Raw genomic sequence first — 13,407 nt, 5'->3', positions numbered from 1 at the left:
ATTAGTCAATGGTGTCAAATGAACTTATGGAGGTGATGTGGGAGTCACTCTAATGCCTGACTCTCTCTCCAATAAAGGATGTCAGAAACCTCTAGTTACTTTTAATTGAACCCCTGAACTATAGCATCTGCAAACTTTCTCTCTTTTTTTTCCTCACTACAGAGGTAATGAGTGTAAAATGTGGGCAATTTAGGAAACACAAAAGGAAGGAAATTTTAACTACCCATAAGCCTCCCAACCAATGATAACTACAGTTGGTATTTGGTATATATACACATACACGTACATACATACATACATACATACATACATACCATGGCTCCAAAATGGTATCTGTGTGGTGTTCTTTTTTAAGCATATGTACATTATTTTTAATAGAGCAATAACTTGCATACTGTTTCATATCCTGTATTCACTTAATGTATCTTAAGCAATTTTCTGTATCATTAAATATTCTTATATAGCATACTTTTAAATGATTGTATTATACTGAATTGTATGGATATGCCATAATTTGCTCAATCTGTTGTACAACATTTAGGTGTCTTGAATTTTCCACTATCATAAGGACCACATTTTAAAATATAAAACATAATCGGGAGTGCGATGGGTCAATAAAAAGCACTTGGACCTTGGGAATCCATGGAAGAATAAGACACAGGTAGAGACGAGCTTCATTGCTGGAAAGAGAAGTACAGAATGTGACCTAGATCTGGAACTAAATCAGGCTTAGATACACAAGCCCTCCCATCGCCACCCCTCCGAGCCGACTGCCGTGCCACAGAAGCAGAGCTCCTGCGTTTTATTGGATGACAGGGAGCAGGCAGAATGCACATCCACTGCATGCAGACAGCTGGCAAAGACAAAGAAGTCTAGAACTAACGGGCCCAGACCAGCTTCAGTGTTCTCTCAAACTCACAGAATGAAGAATTCTTGGTGAGGAGAGAGACCAGGGCTGCTGCTCCTGGTGAAGTAGTCCCCATAGGTGGTAGCCAGCCTTCAAGATGGCCTTCAACGAGTCTCCGTTCCTGGTATCTACCCCCTTGGGTAGTCCCCTCCCCCAGAGTACCCGGTTAGATCCACGTGAGCGGTACCTGCAGCAGACATGGTGGTGCGCAACTTGCATGGCTAGGTTGCAAACATCGTGGTGGCTTCTGCCTTGCTCTCTTGTGGAGTACCCACTCCGGAGAAAGCCAGCTTCCGTGTTGCAAGGATATTTGAGTTGTCTTCGGAGAGGTCTGTGTGAATGAAGAGTAATGGAGAGCTCCTACCGAGAGCCAGCGCCAACCCGCTGGCCTTGAGAATGAACCAACTTAGACTGGGGTCTTCTACCCCCAAATATTCAGATGCCCGTAGCCCTAGGCAACGTCATGAATGCAACCTGGTAAGAGACCCAGAGCCAGCCCGACTTCCTGACCCACAGAAATTGTGTGAGATAGTAAACATTTTTTTTTTTTAATTTTCAGCTGCTAAGTTTTGTGTTCATGGCTACACAGTAACAGGTAAAGAATATACTTCAGAAACATAAGTAGCTCAGTTTCTCTCTCTCCGCTGTTGTCAAGCAATAAACCATCCTTGTAGCTGAATCTCCGTGTGCATCTTCAGAACAATCGTCCAGAGATACACTTGCTAGATCAAAGGAAATGCAGAATTGCAGTGTTATAGGGTCAAATCTTAAGTGTGTTGTTTCAGACACCATGACATTGGCCTTCACGTGTGTGCCCGTGCCATCACTTCTCTTGTCCCATTCATACCCATACAGATCCATGACTTTGTTTTCAGCCCGTAGGCAGTGAGGCTGGAACAGGAGTAGGGGCAGAACAACGACAAGAGTCCTCAAAGATTGGTCCCATGGCACGTGCTGACCTTTGGAGGGTCATCTTTGTGAACATAGAGAGGTTGGTGCTTAAGATGCTCGAGGTGGTTTCATTGACGAGACTGCCCTGGTGGAAGTGTTTGCTGCATTGGATGGAAACACACCGATATGTGGAAATGCAAAGATTCCTAGAAAGAAGAAAAAGGACACGTGTGGAGACCGGGAGAGAGATGAATGGAGAGAAGGGGAAGGAGGCAGGAGTAAAACAAAGAGGTCTAAAGCAATAGACTGCACATATGGCATTAGAGTTAGAGGAAGCCGTACCCACCACAGGAGAGGGAGGTTTCGGCTAATGATCGCACCCATGGCAAGCTGCTCCTGTTTATGGGCAGGAAGCTATCAAGTTCCAACAGCTGCAGCATCATGCTTTTCAAAGGCCTAATTTTAGAATGCTCCTGATAATGCCCCAGGAGTTGCTAGATCTGAATTAAAAACTCCAGGTCCTTTCCTCCCCCCCTTTTCTAAATAAAACGTTATTGATTTACTAATGGCCTTTGCATCCTGCTGAAAACAACCCTATAGAAGAAGAAAGATGTTAGTAGAGCCAGAGGGCTAACAGCTTGGAAAAACCCAGATCGCAGGTGGGCAGGTAGACAGAAGAGAAAGGGAGGGTAGAAATTCAGGGTACAGAGAGGCTTTGAAGGGGAAGAGTGGGCTGTGGAAAATCAATGTTGCCCTGGGATCGGGATCTGGACCCGTAAGCGTGGAAGTCCTGTGTGGATGATAGGCCCCTCGGGTCTTTGTTAAGACCATAGTTTTGTTGGAAGAGTGGGCTCCGGTGAAAGGTCTCTGGGTGGCAAAAACCTACCTAGATTCTAATGCCCGCCCATTATTAACTGGCCACATAGACCTAAACCTTGTAATCACAGTCTGGACTCTGGTTCTTCCTCTATGAAACATGGGGCCCTTCTACAAGTCTAGAATTCCAGATGTCAATTGCCAATGTAGTCGCCATCTTGCTGGGAGTCTTCTCTATCATTATTACAGTTTTTTTCCTGGTTGCTTCCTTTCCCCGACCTGCAGGGCGGGAGAGGACAGAGCTGTGCTAATGGATAGAGGATGATATGAGTGAGCAGGAACCTGCTTTTGGAGCGGGGGGAGGCAGGCAAAGCAAGAGAAGTCGGAGATCAACAGAAGCAAAGGGAGAGAGAAGCCAGGTGGGAGAGGCCGGCAGTGCCTAAAGCTGCATAGAAGCCAGGGTGATGAGGGAGAATTGGACTGAGGAGGGTAGAACCCAGTGGTTACAAGCCGGCTCTGGACCGGACAACCCATCCCGGCCATAAAACGCTGGCACCTTGACAAATTACTCAATCTCTTTAGCTCTTCGTTTCCTCGTCCATAAAGGTAAAATATCCGTAGAACGCAAGGCTGTTTATTGTTCTGCGGATCCAGTGAGACAGTGTATGTAAAGCAGAGAGAACATCGCCTAGCACCCAGTTACTACTCAGTGAGTAGGAGCTACAGGTACTACAAGTACTAAAAGGTCCTGGTTTGGAGAGTGGAAAGTTGCTGTGGGTTTTGCCGAAGTCAAGCTCAGTGATGTTTGTGAAACGAGGGGTGACCGTGTGTGGGTCGGTTCAAGAACAATGTTGAGAGGCATTTTGTAGTTGGGGGCGGGGATAGCTTTGTGTCTGTGAATACACCAAAAACGAAAATGGGAATTTAAGTGTTTGAAGAAGTACGCTTACCATTCCCTCCATGCCCATGGTGGTGGCAGTTATGACCCCCTAACTGCTGATAACTGCCCTTGAGAGAAATAGCTCCCAGCTGCTACATCTGTAAACCGTGCACATTACTCCCCGGCGTCTCCTCCCCTGCATTCCCTGTTTGTGTCACTGCCTCGAATGTTTGAACCCTTTCAAGCCACGTCAGGGGACTCTACTCTGGGGGCGTGTGGATGGTACCCAGAGGTGTCCTACGTGGTCCGACAAGTCTACCTTTGTTGTCCTTTGCCTTTTGGGTCTTTGCTTGCACGCGCTCTCTCTATCCCTTTACAGTCGTGGTGCATCAGCAACGTGGTGGCTTAACTGTCATTCCGGAGGTGAAGAGAAAATGCAGGATGCGGCAGGCCCTCGGATACGACTGCACGGGATACAACTGTGTTTTGCTCAACAACACAGGGAGCCATTTGCTTAGACTATGGAGTGAATGGTGTCTCTTGGCGTTTGCAACGACAGTCTGAACCCGGGTATTCAGTGGCCCTGTAGGGGAGGGGAGGGTCCTAAGTCAGGATGAGAAAAACAAGACAGAAGAACTGAGAGCATCTTTAATTGAAACTTCAGGGGACAGCGAGCCCAGAAAGCATATGGGTAATTGCTCCCCGGGTCCTCCACACCAGCTGCGATGTCAGGAGGGCACTTTCAGCCTTTGGGCCGCTCATTAGGGCACAGAGCGAGGATGGATGGAGTGAGACAGAAAGCCCCATCCTGCTGAATCACCAGTGCCAGTTCCAGGATCTGCCCGGGCCATCCCCATGGGCAGCCTGGCCAAGGACTGAATAAGCACAAGGCTGTAGATTTGGCAGGATATCAAGGATGGTGGGGCGGCAGGAGGGCTGAAGGAGCCGGAAGGAGCGACATTTGTGAATGAGTGTGATGAATTGTCTCTGTTTGTTTCCACTAAACCCCAGCTCCGCCTCACACGCGGGGAACAACCAAGTGTGAGCGGGTGAGATGGTTGGAAATGGCAGGATTAGCTGACCGGCTGTTCGCGTTGGTAGCTGAAGCTCTCTAGCCAGGGCAGCTGGCTCAGGTCTTGCTCAGTCATACAGATGATGGGACAAATAGAGATAGAGCAGCACTCCTAATATCTTACATTACTTTTTTTAATTAGAAAAAGGTGTTTTTTTTTCTGATTACAAAAATAATGCATTGTTTTGTAGAAAATTTGGACGTACCTAAAATCTAACAAAGGGAGTGAAGGGTATCCATGATTGCAGCACTTGGCAACAATTACCAGTATAAATTGACTTGTAACACTTTTCTCTGGGGAGAGCACAGCTTTGCAATATTTGCTCCTTTCATTCTGCACTGGAGGTGTGTGACGGTTGGTCTGAAGAGGGTAGAGCGTCTTCTTTATTGTTACCATGGAGAAGCCAAAATAGCGAATGTAGGGACTTGCTCAAAATCTTTGTGATGGCCACGTCCGCCGCTTTTGGCCTCTAATAATAAAAATAAACTGGACTATCAATGTCTGTCTAGTGCTTTTCATCGTAAAGAACTTGCCTCTTTGGTGCCATTCTGCCATGGATTTCCCCTGTTTATTTACCCAAGTGCTAGTCCGGAGGCGGCCATGATTTAAGGGCGGTTAATTTAGTAGGCGGAGGCAGAAAAGGAGGGGCCAGGACCTCTGGTCCCTTCACGTCTATGGAACCGTGCTTCACTCAAAGTCTTTATGCTTAATGGCAACAGGATGGAAAGAGTATCCTGCTCCGGATGGTGTAAAGTTAGAGTCTCTGTGTAGGGGAATGGTGTGAGCAATGTATCCCTAATGTACAGGGATACATAGGAGCAGATGAATTGTGGACCTATCCCGCCCCGTGTTGTCCGATATGGTAGCTATGAGCCATATGGGGCTGTTGAGCACTTGATGTGTGGCTGGTGTGACGAAGAAACTAAGTTTTGAAATTTTACCTCATTTTCATCAATTTAAATTTCAAAACTTCTGCTCAATTCAGTTATCAGAAAAAATTTAAGTGCGCTTGGAAATACGTTGGGTATGTGATTTCTTTTTTCAACTGTAAATTATTTCAAATCTAAACAAAGAATCAAGTATTCTTTTTTAAAAAATTAAAAAAAATGTTTTTAATGTTTGTTTATTTTTGAGAGAGAGAGGCACAGAGTGCGAGCAGGGGAGGGGCAGAGAGAGAGAGGGAGAGGGAGACACAGAATCTGAAGCAGGCTCCAGGCTCTGAGCTGACAGCATAGAACCCGACGTGGGGCTTGACCTCACCAACCATGAGATCATGACCTGAGCCGAAGTCGGACGCTTAACCAACTGAACCACCAGGCGCCCCTTAAAATGTTTTTTTAATGTTTATTATTTATTTTTGAGAGAGAGAGAGAGACAGAGTGCAAGCAGGGGAGGGGCAGAGGGAGAGGCAGACACAGAATCTGAAACAGGCTCCAGGCTCTGAGCTGTCAGCACAGAACCCGATGCAGGCCTCGAACTCACAAACCGCAAGATCATGACCTGAGCCGAAGTTGGACGCTTAACTAACTGAGCCACCCAGGCGCCCCAGGAATTAAGTATTGCTGATGAAAACTTAGCATCTCCACTGACATGAGCTGTAAGTGTAAAATATACCCTAGATTTCAGAGTCAGTGTGAAAAAATACAAAATATATTGGTAATAATTTTCTCATATTAATTACATATTCAAATGACAAAAATTTGTGTTTTTATTTTTCTAATTGAGATATAGGTGACATACAACATTAAATTAGTTTCAGGTGTATCATGTAATGATTTGACAATTACACTCATTATGAAAAGCTCACCATGATAAGATTAGTTACTATCTGTCACCATACAGAGTTATTTCAAATGACAATATGTTGGATTCACTAGGTTAAATAAAATATATCACTAAAATTGATTGCATCTGCTTAATTTTACCTTTTTAATGTAGCTGGTAATAAATTTAAAATATCTGTGTAGTTTGCATTATATTTTTATTGGACAATGCTGGATACAGCCACGTGTATCAAGTCTCTAGCTGTATCTCCTAAGATGTAAATAATGAGGGTCTGTCTGTCCTAAATAAGAAAGATCCGTCTGTATCTTAGATATCCCTCTACAATTCAATAGACAAACATATTTTTGAATTATGGATCGGTAATTCGCCCAGGTGTCAGAGTTAGAACAACTATGGTTTCAGTGTTGGTTGCGTGAGCTCTGTAATCATGTATGAATTTCTTTTTTTTCCTTTTTCCTTTGTACAAGGAAATAATTTCAATCTCATAAAAAAAAGTCATACAGGAGTACAAAGAACTCGCCAGATGCCCTTTATCCAGAGACCCTATTGAAGTTTTGCAACTGACCCAATAATGTCTTTTATAACAAAGAAGCCAACCCAGGACTGTACATTTCTTGTAGTTGGCGTGTCTTTTTTAAAGTGCCCTTCAATCTGGAACAATTAGTTCCTCGGTCATTCTCTGATCTTTGTGACCTTAACATTTTTGAAGATTATGGGCTTGCTATTTTATAGGATATCTCTCAGTTTAGGTTGTGTAATGTTTCTTCGTGCTGAATTCAAGTTGGGATTTTTTGCCTGGACTGTGCTAGAAGTGCTGTGATCTCACTGGATCCCGTCAGGTGGCACATGATTTCTCTTTGTCTAAATTCTAGTGATGTTAGGGGCACCCAGGTGGCTCAGTCGGTTAAGCATCAGACTCCGTTTTGGTTCAGGTCATGATCTCATGGTTCATGAGTTCAAGCCCCACATTGGCTCTGCACAAGACAGTACGGAGCCGGCTTGGGATTCTCTCCTTGCTCTCTGCCCCTCTCCCATTCTCTCTCTCTCTCTCTAAATGAATAAATAAACTTTAAAAAGAATTTTAAAAGGTTCTAAATTCTGGTGATGTTAAGTTGGATCACTAGAGTAAGATGGAAGCTATCAGTCCACTGTAAAGTTTTTTTTTTCTTTGTATAACTAGTAAGTATTTTGAGGAAGATCTTCTGAGACTGTGAAATATTCTTCTTTGATGAAGAATGGGGGTATTTCACAGTTTAGCACTGATTTATGTTTCTTTTCTGAATGGATTATCACCGTGAGAATTCCTAAATGATGGTTTTCTAATTCTATCCTTTTTTTTACATTTATTAGTTGTCATTCTATTATAAGAATTATAAGAAAGCTCCCCCCTCCCTGGGTATTGGTGTATGTGTGTGTAAATAATGTGGCCTCATAGATTCTTATTTTACTCAAAGGAATATAATCCATTACTATCAATATTTATTTTGATGTTCAAATTGTCCCAGAATTCATGACGGGAACCTTTTCAAGCTGGCTCTGTGTCCTTTTGACATGTATCCATCCTTCTTTGGAGATACATATACACATATGAACCCAGTAGTTTGCTAGAGCTTACAATGGCTTATGGGAGCCCACTGCAAAATTTTCAGGAAACGTGTGAGTCATTAACATTAAGTGGGTAGCTTGGAATCAGGCATGTTGGGAAGTATTTGCACCACGGAAACTGGCAAATGCTACGATCAGAACTTTTTCCTCCCGAGAGCTGGATGTTAAAAATTTGCCAGGACACCGATGTTTCTGTCATAAAAAGATGTTCCAAGTTCATGTTACACCTTAACTGCCACAGGCCTGTAATCATTCATTTCTCCAACAATCCCTGATTCCTTTTGGTGGAAGGAATAGGACTTAGAAACCAAGATCTTAAAGTGAGGTGAGTCCTACTGGACATACTTGGGGTGGACAGAATTGGGAGGGATAGCTTGTATGTGTGTGTATGTGTATGTATTGCATATAAATATGTATGCATTATTGTGTAGACATATATACACATATATACCTTATTGCATATACGTACATATGTACATTTAATACATATGTAATTTAATACAATAATATGTTATTGTATATATATATGCATATATACACTTTAATTTTAAATAAACATTTTACTTTGGAATAATTTTATGTTTACAGAAGAGTTTGAAAGAGCACAGAGGTCTTGTGTGTCCTTCATCCAGCTTCTCCTAACTTTAATATCTTGTAACCGTGGTCCATTTGTCAAAAATAAGAAATTAACATAGGTGCAATACTATTAAGTAAACTATAAAATTTATTTAGATTACATCCATTTTCTACTAATATCCTTTTTTCTATTCCAGAATCCAACCCAGCATATCATATTATATTTAATGTGCAAACACACGCACACACACGCACACACTTCTATCTATCTATCTGACATCTATTTATCTCCCCATCTGTTCATCTGTCAGTCTCTCTCTCTCTATCCTTCTATTTCTCTATCTAGATTTAGAAATATGAATTCATACTTCTAATCAGGCCAAACCAGAGGGTTTATTCTAGCTTTTTTTCTTTCCATATTTCCAACTCCTCTCTTTGACCGTGAGAAATTTAGCTCCTGTTATCCTCAATATACTTACTTATTGGCTAACTGCCCCCCCCCCCCGTATGAAACCAGTTTTCTGACTCCACTGGGCTACTGCTCCACTCAACTACCTGCCTTACATAGATCCAGATCCTTGCTAGTCCCCCCCCCCACCCCACGCTGCCTGCTGCACAGGCCTGCCTATTGGCTTTCTGACTGAACAGGAAGGAAGGAAGGAAGGAAGGAAGGAAGGAAGGGAGGAAGGGAGGGAGGGAAGGAGGTGCACAAGTTTCTAAATCTCTTAGAATCTCATTTTCCTTATATTAACTGCTTGTGGATTAGTACTATCTACTTTGTTGATAGTAAAGTGCTTAGCACAGTGCCCAGTAGAAAATAATAACTCAATAAATAGGTCTTTTAACTGTTGTTGTTGTTATCAAGGACCAATTAAACAGGAAACAGGAAGCCTAGAAGGAGGGATTGTGGGGATGAGAAGTTTTGGTCTTCACCACTGTGACATATGTTGGCAAACTAGGTGTGCAGGAAAAACTTTTCTAAAAAGTTGGCCTTCCAGTATTCAGAGATACTGTATGAGTCTGAGATCATTAGAATTTGTTGGCCTAAGCCAGAGCTTCTCAATCTCAGCACTACTGACATTTGGAGTCAGGGAATCATTAGAACTGTCCTGTGGATTATAGGATGCTTAACAGCTACCTGGCCTTACCCACGAGAAATAGCACCCCTCTCCAAGTTGTTGCAACCAAATATTTCTCTGGAAATTGAGAAAGGTCTCATGGGGCAAATCTCTCTCTCTCTCTCTCTCTCTCTCTCTCTCTCTCTCTCTCTCTCTCACACACACACACACACACACACACACACACACACACACACACTGGAGACCCATCAGAATAAATACTTGGCTCTGTCTTAACTGTATTCTCTGTTACCAAGTTTGAGGAATGGGATATTTGATTTAATTTCCCAAGTTCTTAGGAGTTACTCTCTACTGTTTTTCCAAAGATTTGGACTGAAAATCAATGATACAATTCAAAATTAGGCTGAGGATGATCTTCGCTTTGAATCAGAAGCTGCAGAGTCAAGCCTCAGTTGTCACTCAGTTGTGGACATCTGTAAATCCCAGTCAGCACAGTCATTCTAGTGTGGCTTTGGCTAATCAGGCTTGCCGCGAGAGAATTATTGTAAGGGTTTGCCCTCACCTTTCTTTGAAAGAAATCCCAGCGTTACCTTCCAGCCTCCCTTCCACCGTCCCCTTCGTGCATTTTACATTCTAGCTAAATGTTTGTTGTCCGACAAACATTAGTCGGATGAACGAATAGCTATTTATTAGCTTTCCTAAAAGGAAGGAAGTGGGGAAACTTATCGCCACATCTTCCAAAGGGTTTAATTTATCAGAAGTAGTCTGGGTAGTCCGTGGCAGGGTGAGCCAGAAGGAAGTCTGCATTACGATTTGTAGAGAATTACTCTAGCTCTTCTACCGGAAACTCGGAAACCTTTTTGCACAAGGACCCAGACGGTGCTCGAGCTGCCGCGGTCTACCTAGGTCTGCGGCTCCCCTTTGTAGTGGAGAGAGAACTTGGTGCTAAAGAGCCAGAGAGGGGGGCGCCTGGGTGGCTCAGTCGGTTAAGCGTCCGACTTCAGCTCGGGTCACGATCTCGTGGTCCATGAGTTCGAGCCCCGCATCGGGCTCTGGGCTGATGGCTCAGAGCCTGGAGCCTGCTTCCGATTCTGTGTCTCCCTCTCTCTCTGCCCCTCCCCCGTTCATGCTCTGTCTCTCTCTGTCTCAAAAATAAATAAAACGTTAAAAAAAAAATTTTAAAAAAGCCAGAGAGGAACACGCACGGACAAATACATTCAATGGGCAACAGTGTGGCAGTTGCAGACGTTCAAAATGATCGGCACAAGTCAAACCTGAACTCCTCGGGGCCACACTGACGTCGCCCCGAATTCAGAGCGCCTTTCACTTTGCACCACCTCCTGGAGTGGGGTTTTGGCAGTCCGGGCAGAGCAGCGTGGGCTCTGCGTAACGCCCAGGATCGCAGGGCAACAAGGCTTCTCGGCCGAAGGCTGAACGAGAGCGCTCAGAAACCTCCTTCGGGATGCCGATTTTAGTGTGTGAACGCCAGCTTCGGGTAACCTGCCGTTATTCACTTAAGAGGCTGCTAATATGCAAGCAGCCAGTAGAAATCAGTGCGAGGGAAGGGGAGGCATTCGGCTCAAGAACGGGAGAGAGGACTGGCCGTGATGGATCAGCTTGCTTTCCATCATGTCTCTCGAACCCGCCAGTGCGCTTCAGACCGTACTTCTAGAAATGGTTTCTCAAAGCCAGCAATCCCGAAAGGTTGACTGTGATTGCCTGGTCCATCCGGGAACCTCAGATGGGCTGGCTCTGGCCACCACCCCGTACACACCACACCCAGCGCAGCAACCTTCCCGATCGTGCCCACTCGGTCACTGCATGCCACCCTCCCCCGGCTGCCCACCGGGACCAGTCAAGAGCCTGTGTGGGGGGGAAACGTTGCCTTCCTCAAAAAGCAAGCAAACAAACAGAAAAACCCACTTAGGGATGGGTTCCTTGGACTGTGCTGCAGAAAAGGGATAATGATTCTTTCTCCGTGTACTTATTGACATTCATTGAGCAGCATATAGTTTATTTTAGCTAGACTTTGTGATGTAGCATCTATATTTAATTCCACAAGCTGTCGGGCAGCTCATATATTTACAAACACCATCCCGGAAACAATGTGTTTGCTGGTCACAGCTGCATCTGTAACATCTCGGGAGCTCTGCGCTGTTTGGCACAGCTCAGGGAATTATCATTTTACATTCTGGTCTGTGCCAAGGCCCAAATAGGGCAGAGCTTGGGCTAAAAGTTCAGATTCAGTGACAGGCATGGCGGGAAGCCAAGAGCAAGAGTAGCATTGAGGGCCGAGGGTCAGGATGGAGAGTTGCTCGTCAGCCCCACCTCGGTGGGGCTGCCCACAAGGTGGTGAGCAATTTCTACGTGATTGGCTTAGGTTTATTTTGGCTTCTCAGGCCTGAAAGAAATACTTAAATTGTCCTGTGTGTATATAGAAGCTGGCTCTGCTGGGAAGCGAGCTGGGGCTTGAGCAGCGGAAGCCGGGCTGGTGGGAAGGAGGCAGGATGGAGAAGGTTTCCTCTCTGGAGGATGGAACCAGCAGTCTGCTAGGGGTTGGAGCGAATGACTCAGTAGCTGGACCCAGGGAGGGGCACATCCAGAGGCAGGCGGCAATTGGCATGATCTCGGTCGCACGAGGACCAGCTTTGGCCAGCACGCATCAAGAGGAACACAAAAAGAGCTTGGGGGGGCAGTTCAGAATTAGGCAAAAGGGTAGGCAATTCTTGGAGGTCTGTCTCCTACAACAGCAAGTAGGGGAGCTGAGGGCAGCGGGTTCAGGAGTCAAGAAGGATGCGAACCCCTTACCTGAGATGCACACGCTAAGATTGGGTAGAATGGAGGGGATGGGGATCTTGGGCACAGGCCCAGTTGGTTGGAGGGTCTGAGGAAAGAGCGCAGTAACTCAGGGGTTGTGCAGGAAACCAGCACCTATGGGTCGTCCACCCGGGCCCAGGTTGGGGGAACATGCCTGGCCTTATGAATTTTAAGATAGCGCAAGTGATATGTAACTGCCTTCTCCTAAGGCCATGCTGACAGACCATCTAAACAGGAGCCACACAGCTTCCCCAAAAGCAGAAGGCTTAAATGTCTTTATCCACGTCAGGAAAATGATTTTGGGCGAGACCTACTTTTAAACTCTAAGATTTTAGACTTTTCATCACTCCGCAGCAATTTTTTAAATGAGAGTGAGTGACCTAGAGGCATCCAGGATAACCTCTGTGACTACAGCTCCCTTAACAGAATAAAGTCTGTGGATCTTAGGTTTTAGGTCATTTTGACCATACTGAGGACTCTCTTGGAAGAACATTACTGGCTTCTCTGTTCTTGAGCGTTCCCCAGTGTAACACGGGCATAATAACAACATCCACCTCCTAAGGTTCTGTGAAAATTAAATGAGTCAATGAATGGAAAGTTTTAAAGACCAGTGTTTGGCACATAGTAATTGATGCCTGTGCAATAATTGGTGATGATGACGATGGGGGCTCTGGAACTCATGGGTTCCCACTTCTGGAAATGTCAATTTCTCACGGACACGTGTGAAATAGACAGAATAAGCTCTAGGCGTGGCATTGGGAGGCCAGGTTCACGTCCTGATTTGCCCCCAAGTCAGCGACGTGACTGTGAATAACTCACCGCACCTCTGTGGCCCTACGTTTTCTCATCTCTTGTCCATTGTGAAGGGGATTCCATCACTGGCTCGCACTGGACAGTTGCATCAAAAGTTCCTTGGGGGATTTGCAAAATATTTCAAAACACAGAAATAGACCCCAACCTAGGACATCGGTTATTTCT

Source organism: Lynx rufus, unplaced genomic scaffold, assembly GCF_022079265.1.
Source record: "Lynx rufus isolate CCGP_SWC_20201006 ecotype Redwood Valley unplaced genomic scaffold, mLynRuf1.p SCAF_15, whole genome shotgun sequence".
Taxonomy (NCBI): Eukaryota; Metazoa; Chordata; class Mammalia; order Carnivora; family Felidae; genus Lynx; species Lynx rufus.
The sequence above is the reverse complement of the archived record's forward strand: the minus strand, read 5'-3'. Positions refer to the sequence as shown.